This window comes from Cupressus sempervirens, chromosome 11 (genome assembly GCF_028749045.1).
Source record: "Cupressus sempervirens isolate cs-2001-9-10 chromosome 11, ASM2874904v1, whole genome shotgun sequence".
Taxonomy (NCBI): Eukaryota; Viridiplantae; Streptophyta; class Pinopsida; order Cupressales; family Cupressaceae; genus Cupressus; species Cupressus sempervirens.
The window spans coordinates 71,012,882-71,032,941 of NC_143128.1; positions in this window are offsets into that span (position 1 = coordinate 71,012,882).

Here is a 20,060-nt window from a genome sequence, read left to right on the forward strand (position 1 = left end):
GCAAATGAGTTTGTAAGTTTGCAGTGTTAGCAAACAGTCTTGCAGTATTAGCAAGGGCGTAGTGTTAGTGTGGGAATAGCAGTGGGGAATATCAACATGAGAAATTAGGAGGTTGTCAGAGTTTTGCCAGTCAGAGGCAAAGAATTTTGTATCTCTTGATTTGTTGAAGTTTAATATAATTTCTCATTTGTAGAACTAGTTTTTCTTTAGGAATTTTTTCAGGGACAATTTGTCCGAAAATATTGTGTTCATTGTGTTGCACATTTCTTTCTGTATTTTATTGGTGAAGTTGTAGCTATGTTATTTTTCAATATTAGTTGAGAATTTATTTTCACCAGTTGAATAATCATTTATGATAGGTGATTAATAATCAATGACTGCAATAATTGATTTTTCACAACTTCCCCTCTTTATTAACATTTTTGCTGCTGCTCTTTCTTCATGGTGCTCTCCATCATAATCGATTTGTGCTATGCATGTGAATTATTTGTTTTCAAATTTTTATTAGTTGAAATTATATGCGTTGGAATCAAATCTTTCACGTCATTTCTTTTTTTTTTGTTCCATGGAGAAACCTCAAACATATTGGGGTCATAGTGAAAATTCTATTGATATTTAAGTTCAGACATTTTTCTCTCCAATTTGCAACATAGAAATTTTGTAAGTTTTATTTTGATCTTTAGTCAAGATTCACTCTGAGCCGTCCAAAATTCCTTGTTTGTCCTTTCCTACCTACATTTGAGAGGGGAGAGAAAGAGTGTTTTCCAGATTAGATTTGCAGGCTGACTGCGAGCATCATTCTCCTCTGAGAGTTTATCACAAATAGAAACAAAAATTATAGTATTGAATCAATGGTAAAAGTGCATTCCCTTCCCTTAAGATTTACAGTGCTTTTGAATATTTTTTATGCAATGATTAAATTTCCTCTAGTACCCAATTCGCACTTTGTACAAGGGTTGTGACATTTGTTTAGTCGAAATTAGCTTGAATTTAATTTACAATACATCTTGCAGGTTGGAAGGTGCCCTAGCATTGCCATTGTAGAAGCTCAAAATGTGTATGTGACAGACTGGCAAAAATGTGCCGAAGAGTAGTGGGTTTGGCATTATCACTTTGGTTGCTAGCTTTAATCCACAGATAAATGTGTTCTCCTCCTATGCTGACAGTCTAGGGCTTTATGCTTCTTCAACTACAGGCAATGGAAAATCATTCATCAAGTATGTTTTCAGGGCTTTTACACTTCACTTTTCAATTGGATAGTAGGTCTACTAGTTGAAAGAGTTGGAATAATATAGTTAAGAGGAAGGATTACTCCTCATTTAATTGAATTAGAAATTTGGATCTATGAAAGGAGAAAATGACTTTCCAAACATGTTTGGTGAGGATTATTTGGATTTGTCAAATTTTTTAAAATTATTTTGCATTTTGGTGTCCTACTCGATGATATTCTTCAAACTAGTTTGGGAATTGGCTGCTGTTGATAACTGTCTAGATCTGTTCTAAATTATGGAGATTTCTATTTCATTAAACTTAAGAGACCTACTTTTCTTTGTGAGACTCATGCACAAACAATTGATAATTTCCTTAAGTAATTTTCCAATTTCGCAAAGTTGTAAGGTTGTGGTTCATCAAAATCTATCATAGACCATCCATCATGATCACAAGGTTCTTGAGGTCTAGTAATCTGTTTTCTAACAGGGCCTTGCGGTTAAATTAACAACACTGCTGGTGGTTCACTAGTCTACAACAGTTTATCTTGTCATCCTTCATGAAAAGGAGCCGTGTGTTCTCTCTACTTCTCAAATGGTAATCTATATTGCTGGTTTTTGTTTGGGGATAGCGTGTGTGACTGAGTTCAATTTTTGTTCCCTCCCTTCCTACATTAATAGAATTACAGAGTCTTTAATGTGAGTTTCTTTTGTTTATCATACTATCATTTATAATATGTGGACTGAATTTTTTATGTTTTTAAAAATCTCATTTCCTTAGTTTATTTATAGCATTCGAGAAGTAATTAAATATTAATTTCTACATATTATAAATTTTATATAGATTCTAGATGGGAGAGTCTTTTTAATGGGATTTCCCTATTCCCATAATTGATGGAGATTGGATGTGAAATGGAAAATACATTTTCAAGGCTGACTATAAATTGTAGGTAGGCATGCAAATTTGCATTAAAGGTCGCATTTAAAGCTCACATTTATTTGACAGTAGTAGTATAGTTTTTCGAAAAAATGACAAGCTTTTTGTTTGTACAGTTAAAAATATCGTAGATGCAATGTTATTAAAATGGTATGAGTCATAAACATCCACCTTATGCTTGTCATTGGTATATGGCATGTACAAAGCCCTCACATATTTATAATGTTGGCTTCCTTATCTACAGATCGTATTGCCATTGCTTTCCTTTTTTGTTGTTTTATTTTTTCTCATTAATGGAAATGTTTTCCTTGTAACTAGATCAAAGTGCCTTCATTTTTCCCTCCTCACAATAGAAAAAGAGAAACGAGAACCAATGTCATCTTTCTTTAGACACTAATTATCTGCATATTTGGCTTTTATTTTGGAGTTTAGTTATTGGGTGGATATATAAGATTCAATCCTATGTTCAATCACTAAAGTCTATTTATTCATATTTGAGAAAATCGGAGCCTAAGGCGCCAGCTAAGATTTTCCTACATTTTCAACAACAAATTTGATAATGCAAGATTGCAAATTTAGGGTTTTAGTAATCAAGAACTCAAATTCTAAAGTTCAAGACTCTGAGAAGCTAGTTATTAGTCCTATCTAGCGATATGTTAAAATCCCCTATCTTACTCCTATCTAGCCATATGTTAAAATCCCCTATCTTACTCCTATCTAGCCATATGTTGAAATCCCCTATCTTATTGGTCTACTAGTGTTAATCCCCTAATGAAGGAATATAAAGACCTTAGTACTTATTATTTTGAGGATAAAGTTATCATTTTGTCTTTACTGCTCAACATAATTTCCTTTTTTTTAGTCTTCTATTATTTTTTTTCAAAAAGTATTCAGCTAGTGTATTTTTATAGATTCACTCATTTTTTTCCTTTGAAAATTAGTAGCTATGTGTCTCTTATAGAATTATATGGACGACATAATTATTTGACCTACACACTATTTTTTAATTTTTCTTTCTTTTTGTTTTTGGTTTTTTGAACAACCATGGTTTTATTTCTAATTATTTCTACAATTAGAGGATTCCCATATTTTTTTATATCAATTGAATTCTCGCCTCTTAATTCAATGGTTGTCTCTATGTTATTAATTTCTACATGCTTGCAGGCTTGCGAACCATCCCCTAATTCCTTGTATATGTCCTTTAGCCTATAAAAAATTAGGCTAGAAAGACTTCTAGGGATCCTTAGAGAGTGTAAGTGCACAAAAAGGTAACTGTTGGGAATTTTTTATATCTATTTTGGCATTAGGTGAAGCCAGTAAACATCTCATGCATATAGAAGAGATGTGAACAAGTAATAGACTAACTATTCTTGTTGAACATTGAAATTATTTGATGCTAGACCTAGATAAATATTGTTAGTCAATTAACAAAGACAAGTTCTTGTCTTTGTTCTAAGCTCTTAGACCCCTATTTTGTAGAACATGATGTAAGTTTGGTGTCTTTCTTTTTTCACCACTTGGGCTGGTGTAAAGACTGCCCTACAAAACTAATGCCCCATCAACAATCTCTATATAATGTGGAATGTTCAAGGAGAGTCAAATTCATTTTAAAATTGATAAGTCAACATTAGTTGATTAACTGTCATTAAATTTAACAAAAGGATACATATACCTATATGCTCAAATCTAAAAGGATACCATAATTCAGTTACTAGAATACCAAGATGTACTGATTATGTCATAGATTTTGAGAGAAGCTCTAGAACCTATCTAAGAATAGAAGGGTGAGAATATTGTAGGAGTGCTTTAGCACCCTACCACAAAGCTGTTAAGCTTCCATGGAATATTTCCTAACATGAAAGCTAACCAACCTGGCAATGAGGAAGACTAAACAAGAAAAATTAAGAGTAGTAATAGAATTATGTAGCAAAATAGTCTCAGAAATATTCAACTATTAGAAAACAGAGCTTAGTTTGTACCCCTTTTTACATGCACCAAGTTGAATTTGTATACTACAATGATCACTACTTCTCTCCAAAAAATAATTGTTCTTGGTTACCATTTTAGTGTCAGTCTCATCTCCAACACTTTTAAAACATAATATGGTTTATCCAACATCAAGATACCTTGCCACAAGCATGTCTTGTCATCATACATGGATAACACTTTCAAGCCATACATCAATAGTTATATCACCCAATGGTAGTCCATATTTATCGCCTCGCAAGACAATGCAAAAGATGCATAAGGAAGTCAATAAAGGTAAGGAAATTAATGAATATAATAATTTCAAAATTTGTATTGCATCTCAGTTGTACTAACATTTCAACTGCACTATCTACACATAGGCACATATCATGCAAATATCAACACTAAATCAGCCATTGCTCATCCTTTTACAATAGATTTGCTAAGAGTAAATGCTTAACATAATTTATAAAACATGATTGGAAAAATGTTTGAAAATAATCCATAGTCTAAATATTTATAATATAAAATGCTGGCACTCAATGCCTCCTTCGATATGTTTATGTTTTTAGTCATTGGAGTTTCAATAGCAGGAGAAAATAACAATTTCCTAATAGAATTTCACTATTGTCCAAATTTTCTCTTTTAGAATTCCGTGCTTCCATAATTAGTTTTCAATAGAATAGTGTATCACTAAAATTGTAACCTCAAATATTTCAAAGCATAGAATACTATATCACTAAAATGATAACCTCACATATTTTGAAACTTTGTTGTAGAATGCCAAGAAAGACTTTTCTCCTAATTTCAACTTTGCAATCTTATGGTATCAACTAGTGATTTCAAAGTAATTTTGTCCAATCACCTCTTAAAAATGAGTCTAACACACTATAGATATTTAAGTTTTTACATTGCTATCTACACAAAAGAAAATAATATGCCACACTATAATAAGGTGTTCATCTAATCACACAATGAAAAAAACTCCAAATACATATGTATTTATTAAGTTCATGTAGCTAATCCATCTCAGGAGGGTATAGGTGATGAGTGGAAATTCTTCAAATAAGATCTCTATATGCATTCTACCAGATTATCTACTAATTTGTCAGAAATATAGCATTTGATTTGCTGCAATATAGTCACCGATTAATTCTATTATTAATATTAATATTCATCCATTTCAATTCAAGAACATATACTTGATTTTAATCTCAAAAGGAATTCACTAAGGAGCACAATGTATTCTAAATTGAGAGTATTTTAAGACCTTTCATTTATTTTTGTGCTTCATAACTTGGGCTTTTTGGATACAATTGTCTAATTGTGTGTTGTCTTTGATGTCACACAAATGTCATATCAGTTATTGATCAGTATCTATTGAGCTTAGTTGGTCAACAAGAAATTTTTTAGTGTCTACTGAGCATTCTTGGACATTACTCTGCGTAGACAGTGTCTACCGAGCTCACTTGAGTGTCGAGGGAAAATTTGGTAGAAAACAATGTTAACCGAGCTTTCATGGTTAGCGAAGGAAAGTTTGTATTTACTAAGTTCACTTGGTCTCCGAAGGATTTTGTAGGGTTCACAGTGTTAACCGAGCTTCTGTTGGTTAACACAGGAAATCTTTTCAGATCAGTATCTACCGAGCAGGGTCGGCCAATGAAGGATTTTATTGATTTGAAAAATTAAGTTTAATTATTTCAAGTATTAATTCCAGCCAACTAAGGTAATGATTGTAAATTGTAAACGAGTCGACATGATAATATGAATACTATATATGAAAGGTCAAGTTGAGAATTCTAAATGTATGAGCAATCATGCAAGTGGACTGATTGTTTGATAAGGAAAGTGTGAGCGAACTTTGAAGGACGATTAGATATCCTTGAGGAGTAGAAAAGCTATAATTGATCAGGAGGGATCAAGAGAAGTAGAACAGAGATCTATAATCAACAATTCAGTTGCATCTCATTCAAGTCATTTCATTGTTACTTTCTTATCATTATAGCAGTGATTCCAATATCTCTTAGCAGAGTTGGTTTAACAGCCATTTGTAAATCCTTTAACAAGGTGACAGTTTTATTAAATTGTTCTAAAGACCTCTTACAAGGCCACTCCTAACAGGGTGATTAAATCCTTTAACAAGGTCACACCTAACAACGTGTTTTGTAACCTTTAACAGGGTTGGCTCCTAATAGGGCTCACTTCAGAAGAGTGAAAATTAATAGCTAGTTACATTGGTGGTTTTTTCCATATTGAGTTTCCATGTTAAATCTAGTGTCTCATGTTTTCATGTTATTTTCTTTATGCTTGCAAGTTAGTCACTATGAATGTTTAAGATCTATTAAAGTTAACATACACTGCATTTACCGAGTTACAATTTTTAAAGTATGTTTAGTGAGTGACAATAGTAATAGTTTTATCAGACATCTAAGGGATCTATGGATTTTTATTTGTGGTAACTGATTCACCCCCCCTCTCAGTTACTCCATCTATATTTCCAACAATTGGTATAAGAGCTTTTGGTGCTTGTAGGAAGGGTTTCAAGGACCTAAGCTAAAGATTAAGATGTCTTAAATGAGAAAAATTCCAAGGCTTAACAGAGATAACTTTTTAGCATGGTAGGGACTTTTGAGACTTCATTTAGCTTCCATTGGTGATATAGGATTGAAATATCTTGATGCAGAATATAAAACTCCTTCTGGTACATTATCTGTTAATGATATTGCTGAGAAGAAGACTCATAACACCATGATGATAGACATTGCATATGTCCTAAGCTATGAGGAATTTAATGATGTCAAGGATTACAAAACTACCTTTGAAATGTGGAACAAGCTAAAAGATATCTACGGTGGTGATGACAATGTGAGGAGAGCCAAAGTAGGAAGCCTAAGAGGACAATTTAATCAAATGAAAATGAGAGAGGATGAAAAAGTTTTCAAATATGTTGAAAGGATCAAAGTGTCAGTGCAATTAGAGCTTCTGGAGGAGAAATCAAAGATGAAACTATTATAAGTAAAGTTCTTAGAACATTACTTCATATTTATGCAATTAGAGTATTTGCTATTCAAGAAAGAAGATGTGTGAGGAAAATCACAAGATAACTCTGGATGCCATAGTGGGAAGATTGACATCTTTTGAGCTAGATAACTATGACAATTATGTTCTAGCTTCCAAGAATATTGAATTTGCATTTGAGGCCAAACTTTCACTAAGGAGAAAGGCAAGAAAGCTAAGGACATTTAGTCAGAAAGTGAAGAAGAATCAGAGGAAAGTTCTGACAGTGATCTTGAAGTTGTTCAAGCATTACTTGCAAGGAAATATTCTAGAGGTAGAGGAAAATACAAAGATAAAATTCTCTTAATCTATTTTTCATGTGAAGAAATTGGTCATATTGCAGCCAGGTGCCCAAACAAGCAAAGCAAGGATGAGAAGAAAGGTCACAAGTGTAATGGAAAGAAGAATTTCAAATAATTCAAGGATAAAGGTAAGAAAACATGTTTTATGGCTAAGGATTCTAAGGATTCTAATAATAGTGAAGATTGAATTTTTTACATTGTTGTGAAAGATGAATTTGATAATGAAGAAGAAGATAAGATGGCACTTATCTCTCATGTGAGAAAAAATGATACATGGATCATAGACAGTGGATATTCACATCATATGACTCATGAAAAAACAAAGTTTGAATACTTTGAAGACTATGATGGTAGTAGTGTAAGGTTTGAAAATAATGAACCTTGTTGCATAAAAGGAAGAGGGTGAATCTCATTAACCAAAGAACTTGTATGTGATAATGCATATTGGGTTGAAGGACTAAAGCATAATATGTTGAGTGTGGCATAGCCAATCAACATTAGATTCAAGGTTGAATTCATGCATGACAAAGCAAGATTGCTGGATGAAAAATGAAAACTGATTGGATCAAGCAAACAAACAAAATGTAACTTGTTTTATCTTGATCTTGGTGAGTGCTCATGTTTTATTGCTCAAGTTGAAGAAAGTTGGTTATGGCATTGAAGGTTGTGTCATGTAAATTTTGATAACATGGTGAAAATAAGAAAATTTAGGAAAGTAAGAGGCATTCCTAGTTTGAAGAAACCTGATGTTGGTCTATGCAAAAATTGTTAGATTGGTAAAATAGAAAAGACTAGTGTTAAAAGTAAAAACTATTAGTCTGAAGATATTTTAAAAATTGTGAATATTGATTTGTGTGGACCTATTGGAATTGAGAGCTATACTGGAGAAAAATACTTTATTCTTTTTGTTGATGAATACTCTAAAATGATGACTGTTATGTATCTAAGAGAAAAGTCAGAAGCATTTGAGAAGTTCAAATGGTATTTGGAAAGAGTAGAAAAGAAAATAGAGAAAAGATTGAAATGCTTAAGATCAGACAAAGGTGGTGAATTCATCTCCCATGAATTCAATAACTTTTGCATTGAAAGAGGAATCAAAAGAAAGGTATTAGCTCCTAGAACTCCTGAGCAGAATTCTATAGCTGAAAGGAGGAACAGATCTATCATGGATTGTGCAAGGACTCTAAAAATTGAAAAGAACATTGCTATCAAATACTGGAAGGAAGCTATCAACACTACAGTTCATACTTTAAATCAAGTATAGTTGAAGGACTCATTTAAAACCCCCTATGAGTTATGATATGGCTATAAACCCAATGTAAACTACCTGAAAGTATTTGGAAGTAAATGTTACATTTTTAAAGAATATAGGAAAGAAAAATTTGATGTGAAAGGTGATGAAGGTATATTCTTAGGATATTCTTGCAAGAGTAAGGCATATAGATGTTTGAATTTGTCTACTTACAAAATCATGGAAAGTGCACATGTGAAAGTTGACGAGTTTGCAAAAAGGACTGAAGAAGAAAGAAAAAAGGAACCTGAAGATTACAAGAGATTTGTTTTCATTGAACCTGATACATTGCTAGACACATTTGTCAATAAGGAGACTAAATCTACCAAGCTCAGTATAGTTATTGAGTTACAAAAAGTTCAAACTAAGTCATTGGGACCCGAGTCTTAGTTAGAAGCTACCGAGCCAATGCCTATCGAGTCTAAGCAACTTGAACCTGAAGTTGAAGTTCAAGAGGATGAAAATGCAATTCATTCAAGAGATAAGGGACCTGTATTGGCCAAGTATGTTAGGAGGTATCATGCATTAGATCAGACTATTCAAGAAAAATTAGAAGGTACTATGACAACAAGTAAGCTAAAAGGTACATGTTTACTTGTTGATTTTGAACCTAGAAATGTCAAAGATGCATTGGAAAATGAAAGTTGGATTGAGACTATGAATGAAGAAATAGAACAAATAGAGAAGAATAAAACTTGGACTCTTGTACTTAGGCCTAAAGATAAAAATGTGATTGGAACAAAATGGGTATTCAGGAATAAGTTGAATGAAGATGGTAAGGTATCAAGAAATAAAGCTAGATTGGTATGTAAAGGATATTCTCAAGAAGAAGGCAGAGATTATAGTGAGACTTTTGCTCCTATTGCAAGATTAGAAGGTGTTAGGACCTTACTTTCATATGCAACACATAAAGGATTTAAGGTATATTAGATGGATGTCAATTCTACATTTCTCAATGGTATTATTGATGAAGAAGTCTACATTGAGCAATATGAAAGTTTTATTGATCCAAAAAAAGAGGATATGGTCTACAAGTTACACAAAGTATTGTATAGTCTGAAACAAGCCCCTAGAGCATGGTATGAGAGATTGCATAACTACCTTATTTAGATTGGTTTTTAGAGAACTAATGATAACAATAGTTTATACATCAAGAAAGAACCAAATAATAAGATTGTTTTGGCATAAATATTTGTGGATGATACTTTGTTTACAAGGAATGATGATGAATGCAAAGAATTTTCTAAGAAAATGAACACTGAATTTGAAATGTCTATGTTTGGCAAGATTAAGTTCTTTATTGGTCTTCAGATTCAACAAACAAAGAATGGTATCTACATTACTCAGTCTAAGTATATCAAGGAGATACTCAAGAAGTTTGGTATGGAAGATTCAAAACTAGTTGGAACCCCCATGTGTACCAGACTAAAGCTTACTAAAGATGATGATTTAAAAGAGGTAGATTAGACCTTACATAGATCAATGATTGAAAAATTGTAGTATGTAGTTCATACAAGCCCTGATGTTGCTTTAGTAGTTGGTATAGTAGCAAGATTCTTAGCAAAATCTAGAGAAAATCATATGATGGCAGTCAAAAGGATCTTGAGATACTTGAAAGGAAATGAAGATTATGGCTTGTAGTATAAACTTGGAGGAAAGTTGGATTTAAAAGTGTTTACTGATGCTGATTGGGTAGGAAAAATTGATGACAAAAAGAGTACAAGTGGTGGAGCATTCTTTCTTGGCAAAAGGTTGGTGTCTTGGACAAGTAAAAAGAAAAATTGCACATCCCAATCCATAGCAGAAGTAGAGTATGTTGCTGCAACAGTGAACTATTCTAATATTGTTTGGTTTAAATAGTTGTTAGAAGACATTAAGGTTGAGATCAAAGAACTAGTTGTCATGTTATATGATAATACAAGTGCAATTGACTCTAGTGATGCATTCCAAAACCAAGAACATTGCTATAAAATAGCACTTTGTTAGAGAATTGGTCCAGGACAAGAAAATTAGATTGGAATATGTCCATACAAAAGAACAGATTGCAGACATATTCACTGAGCCATTACCTAAGGATGCATTTTTGTATCTAAGAGGTAAGTTAAGGATCATTCCCTATCTGAAGCTCACTAAAATTATGTTTTAATGATGCATCAACATGAACCAAGTTGAAGATCTATCGGTTGATGCAACATAGTCAAGGAAATATTGCATATGAATCAGTACTCAAGGTACATTAATACTCATTTGGTATGTGTTATCTTTGACATGTGTTGTCAAAGAGGGAGATTTTACTATCATATCTTTCTGAAACTCATTTGAGGGAGAGTTTGTTGTTTGAAGAAGAAGCTATGTAATTCTTTCACAGAGGGAGATTACTGCAGATAAGAGAAGCTTGTAGTGTAAAATCAAAGAGGGAGAAACTTTCTATCAGAGAAAGTCTTGTTTTCAAATTTTATCATGCTATGACATATTGTGTTGCCATCAATACCAAAGAGAGAGATTGTTGGATACAATTTTCTAATTGTGTGTTGTCTTTGATGTCACACAAATGTCATATTAGTTATCATTCAGTATCTACCAAGCTTAGTTGATTAGCAAGATGATTTTTAGTGTCTACTGAGCATTCTGGACATTACTCTGCGTAGACAGTGTCTACCAAGCTCACTCGGGTGTCGAAAGAAAATGTGGCAGAAAATAATGTTAACCGAGCTTTCATGGTTAACGAAAGAAAGTTAGTGTTTACTGAGTTCACTCGATCTTCAAAGAATTTTGCAGGGTTCGTAGTGTTAATTGAGCTTCTACTGGTTAACACAAGAAATATTTTCAGGATCAGTATCTATTGAGCAAGGTTGACCAATGAAGGAATTTGTTGATTTGAGAAATAAAGTTTAATTGTTTCAAGTATTAATTCCAGCTAACTAAGGTAATGATTATAACTTGTAAATGAGTCGACATGATAATTTGAATGGTATATATGAAAGGTCAAGTTGAGAATTCTAAATGTATGAGCGAGAATGCAAGTGGATTGATTGTTTGATAAGGAAAGTGTGAGTAAACTTTGAAAGATGGTTAGATATCCTTGAGGAGTAGTAAAGCTATAATTGATTAGGAAGGATCTAGAGAAGTAAAACATAGATCTATAATCAGCAATTCAGTTGCATCTCATTCAGGTCATTTCATTGTTACTTTCTTATCATTGTAGCAGTGATTCCAAAATCTCTTCACAGAGTTGGTTTAACACCCATTTGTAAATCCTCTAACAAAGTGACAGTTCTATTGAATTGTTCTAAAGACCTCTTAAAAGGCCACTCCTAATAGGGTGATTAAATCCTCTAACAAGGTTACAACTAATAGTGTGTTTTGTAACCTTTAATAGGGTTGGCTCCTAACAGGGCTCACTTCAGAAGAGTGAAAATCAGTAGCTAGTTACATTGGTAGTTTTTCTCATATTGGGTTTCCATGTAAATCTGGTGTCTCATGTGTTCATGTTATTTTCTTTATGCTAGCAAGTTGGTCACTATGAATGTTTAAGATCTATTAAAGTTAACATACACTACATTTACTGAGTTATAACATTTTAAATATGTTTACTGAGTGACAACAGTATTAGTTTTATCAAACATCTAAGAGATTTGTGGATTTGTTTTTGTGGTAACTGATTCATCCCCCTCTTGGTTTCTCCATCTATATCTCCAACAAGGTTTATTTTAGAAAGCAATAAAAGAATGATAGCAAATGTTGTGGAATTTGGTATTATGCTAGTAAATGCTTTTGTTCAAAATTTTTAGAAGTTTCTTCAACAAATCTATTTTGTATAAACTCTACAATTCATTGCATATGATGGGAACACAAATTAGTGAGCCATATTGTTAAGGGGCTTGACTAGGGAAAATTTGATAGATGTAAATACCCTATTCCAAATCTCCCAAAGTTGTATTGGCTTACAAACTATCTATTTAAAATGAATGCTGTACTATTTTTTTTACCTTCCCCTCATCTACATCCGAGGAGCTATCTAATTCTTGATCTTTCATCAGTCTCTTTACAATTTTCTCACAGGACATGCCCACTTTTGCATAGACATTTGACCGAAGAACTTTAGTCACATATTGTTTTAGGAAGAGTAGTCACAATTTTAAGTAGTCTTAAGCCTATATTCATTTGTGATTTACAGTAGCCAAAAAAAATAGAACCACACATCCAACCCATGTTTTTACTTCCATCTTGATAAATTAAATGGTGTCCTCAAGAAAGCCAGCATGATCAAGACCACACACAAAATGATCAAGACCACCTACAGTTTGGTTGGCAGTGGTATTTAGTGCAAAGAAGTCTTCATTTACATGCACATGCATAGATTATACCAAGTTTGGAATTGTTTATAGTTTATCCTATGATGGCAATGGTATGCCAATTCATTGTCATTGCAAGATAAAAAATACTATTAAAATCTTGTGGTGGAAATTACTTAATTTTTACAACAGTAGGTGTTTCAAACATGTGTGTGCAAAAGAAAATTTAATGTTTTTCCTGCATACCAATCTATTGTTAACGTCTTGGCCAGATTTACTTTCTACAGCACTAAGTTTTTTTTTTTTTTTTTCCTAAAAGAAGGCATGGTTCACCGCGGTCACCTTATCAAATTAAGTCTTTTACTACTAGCAAGTTTTTGTTTCAATTGTGCCTATGCTGGTAAGATCTGGTTTCTATCAGTATGTTTGGGCATTTGTTAACAAAGTTCAATCACATTGAAGTGGTTGCTAGTTTAAGAAATCCTTAACTATAATGAGACTACCAACTTTCCTCATAATCATTTACATGTGAACAAAGCTCTAGAAAGGAACAAGAAACTCCATGGAAAAAATGCAAATGAGAAAGGAACCTGGTAATTGAAAAAAAATTTGTTTGCCAACTTCCAACCTGAGCTTGATCCCAGCTCTCCCCCCTTTCACTTCCCCAGTTCCGTGTGTGTCAGTTTTTGTAACTGACACAATTCCTTATCTCCATTTAACGATTTGAATGTAACTAATTATGTGGTTATTGAAATAAATTGTGTTATCAATATAATTTTTCGCTCTGCTAGGGTTTTCTTGCTTCATGCGAACTTTCAAATTTTTTTGTGTACGGTGCTTCGCTTGCACCCCCTTCTGTTGGCACTTGTCATGCCGCATTTACTGCAGGAGCTTTAGGTTAGGATATAATGGCTTCGACCAGCGGTGAACCAGTTGTTTCTGGTGTTCACATTGTTGCTTTGGACTGCCATGGCGCCGCCACCTAACAAATGCCGGCACAAGTTTGTCCCAAAGGTTTTCCATGAGGTAATCCTGATATTGTCCTTCCTTTGCAAGAATTTGATGCTGCATGTGACTGGTTAGAACAACATACCTTGATAGGGTATTTTGTTGGTAGGACTCCCCTTGAAGCTATGCTCAGAGAATGGGTCAACAAAAGCTGGACTCCTCATGGAGTCCGCCTTAAAGCTGTGCAAAACCTTACCAAAGATTTTTTTTTATTTCGCTTTGCTAACCCGTCGCAAGCAGACGCGGTTTTTACCAATGGCCCTTGGTCTGTGTGTTCCTCTCTGCTTGTTTTTTAGAAATGGTCCTGAGACTTCTCTATCTTGGATGATAAAAGCTTAGGGTTCCTGTTTGGGTTGAATTCCCAGGTCTACCCTTGCCTTGCTGTCCTTTTATTGAGTCTATTGCCCAAGCCCTTGGCAAAGTTGTTACCAAGGAGCTAGAGAAATTTTTTAATGCTCACCCTTAGGGGCGTGTTTGCATAGAAGTTGATCTTTCTAAAGATCTCAAGGACTCTGTGGAAATCCAGATTGGCGCTCAAACCTTCGCACAAAAGGTGCTTTACTTGAACCTACCTAACACCTATTATAGGTTCCAGTCTGCGGAACACAAGATTAGGGATTGCCCTTTGGCTACGTCTAGGATCAAACCCCAGCCTAAAGTGACACCTGTCAAACAAGTCAAAGGAAAAAAAGAAGAATGGGTTATTGTTGGGCGCAAAGGCAAGCCTGCCTTGAATCCTTTGGCCCCCAAGCGATCCTATGCAGCAGTTACCACGATTCCTCCTGCTTTCACCAAAGTGTCAGCGCCTGCTAGCGTGGAGATGCCAGCGGCTTCTGTTGCACTTGTTCCAATTTCGCAGGTTTCAAACCCTGCTGGTTCGTAGGGGATTAAGGCAGCCGCCAAGGCCTCGTCCTTGGCTGGGGTTCGTTCTCCTCTTGCAGTCTCTTCCATAGTAACACCAGCAATAAGGCATTCTTGCAATCCTCTTGGACATGTGGAGATATCAAGGGTCAAATGGCAGGCTGTAAGTCTAGAGGATTTCTCGTCTATCTTTCACCCGGTTTCTACCTTTTTGCAGAATAGTTACTCCTCTCTAGAGGACGAGGACGATATGGAAGAGTTCTCATGAACTTTCTCTCTTAGAATGTTCGAGGTCTTACAGACCTCCCCAAAAAATTCTATGTCCGGGATACCCATCATAGACTTGGGAATTTAGATTTTCTTTGCCTGCAAGAAGTTAAGATTTTTGGTTTCATTCTTTCTGCTGCATGCCGCGTCATTTGGCAGGATAGCATCATGTTTTCTTCTCAGCATGATGCTGGCCAAGGTGGTGTAGTTACTCTCCTGTCACCTCACCTTCATTTTGCTATTATTTCGCACAGTTTTGACCCCACACACTGTATTATTTGGCTTTTTCTTTCCATTAACAATCATTCTTTTGGAGTCATTAATGTTTATGCCTCCAATGATGATGTAGAAAGGGCACAAATGTGGGTTTGGCTTGTTGACAACCTGCTGCCAGCTACTTGGGTCCTGTGTGGGGACTTCAATATGGTTGAAGTGGCCTCTAACAAAGATGGCATTCTGCCTTTCTATTGGACAGCTGAGGAAAGAGAAGCCTGGTTTTACATGCATCATAAATTGGGCCTTTTTCATCCCAATACTAGCTGCCGTCATGATAATGGGGCCTGGCACACTTGGTCCAATTTTCGAGCCGCTCCTAACCGCATATTGAAACATCTTGATTGTGCTATGATCTCGGCGCAATCTTTTTTTTCCTTTTCTGAAGATCGTGTTCTACCTGTCATTCCCTTGACAGATGTGATGTTGTCAGACCACTATCCCATTTATTTTGGCATTTGTTGGCAAATAGCTATCCCCAAAGTGGCCAAGTCTCAATTCTTCCTCAACACATCTGTGCTACTGCATGCCTCCACCATCTCCCACATACAATGTGTCTGGAATTTGGAACCATGTCCACATTCCCATCGAGGTTGGATTCAATGGTGGAATGATGCCATTACCAGAATGACTCATTTTTTGCGCATCTACGGGCGTCAGCTGGCAATTTTCAGAAAAGGGTCTTATGAAGCCGACACCCTTGCCCTCAAAAAAGACTTTGAAGCACTCACCTTCAACCTCTTTGATGTGGATCTTCAACTTCAGCTTGCCAAGCTTCGCCATGAAAAACAAATTGCTGATAAGTGTAAGGAAACTCAGGTGCGGAAACAACTTCCTACACTAATCTTATAAGGAAAGTATGGTGTAAAACCTTTTAAAATCTTCTACACTTATAGATTCAATATCATGTAAACAACATTATTGTAGCCAACCATGCATACAGAAATTAGATAGAGAAAGAACACATAACACAAAGATTTGCCGGTGGGGAAAAACCTTTTGGTAAAACAACCCCACCCCTCCAAAACCTGCACAATGTATTACCTTCAACACAAGATTACAATACACTTGCAATGCAAGTTCAACATCAACAATAGAAGACTCCAGTAACACCTCAGTACCTGCAAACTTTTATCTATCACACTATTGCATTACAACATGCAATACCCATTTTATGAACATCTTAAGACCCAACAAAATGCCCATAATGGAGTTGGGCATTTTTCATGGCTCAACCACCAAGAAACATGCACAATGCCACATGTACATCCAATACCAAGAAAAGGGCGTCCATCCCTTGAATAGACAATGACAACTTGTCATAGAATCCGCCAGAAATAGCGGTCACAAGAGAAGTGTAAGGGAATCCGTCATACCAACCTATTTTTGGCGTATTCTCTTATACACACCAACCACTCATTCTTGGGCGCCCAAATAGGCCTCATGTCATAAGATGCTCTTACACCTGTCATTGCTCATTCCCTAAATAACTCTTACACATCATAGAAATCTGTCATAACCATTTCAGCCATGATCTCCTTGACACACTTCAAGATGCCGACAGATGTAAGTGATCAACATGCCAACTAGACATGTACACTCACATTTACATATTATTTGAAAAAATACATTTTACAAAAAAAATAATAATAAGAATAGGAATTATACAAGGTTGAGACACCTTATTCCTAACATTCTCCCACTTGTCAAACACCTTGTAAGAGCAATCAGGAACATAACAGGAACTAACTGCTATAGGCCAAAAGGCCCATAGACTCCGAACACCATCTGAACTTCTCAGTGCCCACTAGTTTCGTTAATGCATCTGCAACATTCTTCACAATATCTACCTTCTCCAAATTTACCTTTCCATCTTCCACCATATCTCTCACAAAGTGAAACTACACATCAATGTGCTTCGTTCTGGCATGGAAAGTTGGATTCTTCAGAAGGAAAATAGCACTCTAACTGTCACACCAAATAGTAATATGTTCTACATCAACACCAACATTAGAACACAATCTCTTAAGCCAAATGGCTTCCTTACAAGCATGAGTAACAGCCATGTGCTTAGCTTCTGTAGCGGAAAAAGAAACCACAGGTTGTCTCTTACTCATCCAACTGATGGCACCACCAAACATAGTGAACACATAAGCATTGGTGGATCTCCTGTGATCAATATCACCTGCCCAATCTGAATCATCAAACCCATGAATACAAATTGAATGCGGAGATCTAGAAGAGTTACCATGATAACATATGGAGTAATCTGATGTACCCCTCAAATATCTGAATACTCGCTTAATTGCATCCCAATGTATTCGTCCAGGATTAGCCATAAACCGACTTAGGGCTCCCACTGCTTGGGCAATGTCTGGTCTAGTACAGACCATAGCATACATAAGACTGCCAACTACACTAGCATAAGGTACTCTACTCATGTCCTCCACCTCACTAGGAGATTTTGGACAATCATCTACAGATAACTTTGTTCCCACAGAAATAGGAACACATAGTGGTCTACAATCTGCCATGCTGAACCTGTCCAACACAGACTTCACATACTTACTCTGACTCAACCAAAGTTTTCTGTTAGACCTATCTCTACTGATTTCCATACCCAAGATGTACCTAGCTGCCCCAAGATCTTTCATCTCAAATTGTGCTGACAACTGAGATTTAAAATCAGAAATCATACCCTTACCCTTCCCAAACAGCAACATATCATCAACATATAATGCAACAATAAGAAGGCGATCTTTTTCAACTCTGAAATAAACAAAATGATCTGATTTTGATCGTACAAATCCAATTGACAACACAAAGGCATCAAACTTAAGGTACCACATCCTAGGAGATTGCTTCAAACCATATAGAGATTTCTTCAATCTGCAAACAAAGGATTCTTTACCTTTAACATTGTAGTGCTCAGGCTATGACATATAAATCTCTTCCTCCAAATCACCATGAAGGAAAGTTGTCTTCACATCCATCTGTTCTATCTCTAAATCATATGATGCAGCAAGAGATAACAGAAATCTAATGGATGTCAACTTTGCAACAGGAGAGAATATTTCACCATAATCTATTCCCTCTACCTGTGAATACCCCTTTGCAACCAATCTAGCTTTGTACCTTTCAACACTGCCATCTGCACAGAATTTCTTCTTGAACACCCATTTACAGTCAACAGGTTTTCTCCCTTTAAGAAAAGGTACAAGGTCCCATGTTTTATTTTTCTCTAATGAAGCCATCTCATCATCCATAGCCTCAATCCAGGAACCTGCATCTTCCATGCCCAAAGCCTCTTTCACAGATCTAGGCTCATCAGTGTTAGTAATCAAAGAAAAAGCACAACTGGAATCTAACATGGAATAACCAAACCTTTCTGGTTGCTTTCTTTCTCTCGTGGATCTCCTCAAGGGCTGAGGTTGAGGTTGTTCTTCCTCTTCTTCTGAACTATTAGAGTTGCTAGAGCTCTCCTCATCATTAGACCCAACATGGTCTCTCTGTTCAGTCTTCTTAGGGGTAGGAGGCAACTGAACAACATCTTTTTTCTTTTCTTTTTCATCTAGTTGTAGCACAATAGGAGAAGATGTTAGCTCTCTAAAAATAACATTTCTGCTATACAACACCTTACTAGTCACAAGATCCCAAAGCTTGTATCCTTTCACACTAGCACTGTACCCGATGAAAATACATTTAATAGCTTTGTTTTCCAACTTAGATCTTTTCTCCTTTGGAACATATGCATAAGCTTCACAACCAAAAACACAAAGATGTCTAATTGAAGGCTTCTTACTAGACCACACCTCCATGGGTGTCTTACCAACAAGGGTTGATGTAGGAGATCTGTTAACCAGATAGCAAGCAGTGGCCACAGCTTCGGCCCAAAACCTTTGTTCTAAACCAACTTCACTAAGCATACTCCTAGCGTTCTCCATCAGTGCCCTATTCATTCTCTCTGCAACTCCATTTTGCTCTAGGGTATAAGGAGTTGTCTTATGCCTCTCGATACCTTGTTCTTTACAGAACTGTTCAAACTCTGCTGAGAAAAACTCACCACCATTGTCAGTTCTCACACACTTAATCTTCTTACTAGTCTGATTCTCTACAAGGGCTTTAAATTCCTTGAATCAACTAAAGAATTGTGTCTTACTTTTAAGGAAATAAATCCATGTCCTTCTACTGTAATCATCTATGAAAGATACAAAAAATATAGACTTGGAGATCGAAGGAACTTTTATAGGACCAAATACATCAGAATGAATAAGATCCAAAACATCAGAACATTTGTGAGAACTAGAGTAAAACTGAACACGATTTTGTTTACCATATACACAGTGTTCACAGAAGTCGAACTCGAGATTGCAATCATTTAACCCCTCAACGAGATTTTTCTTTTTCAGGGTTTTAAGACCCTTCTCACCAATGTGGCCAAGTCTCATATGCCACAACATTGTCTTTTTCTGCAGGAAGCTTTCCTTCCAAAGTGTTTGCATTGCCATCATAACCAAAAACCACATAATTCTTCATTGCTCGTTCAGATGGTGAGGATGAAGAACTATTACATAGAGGAATACATGCATCTAG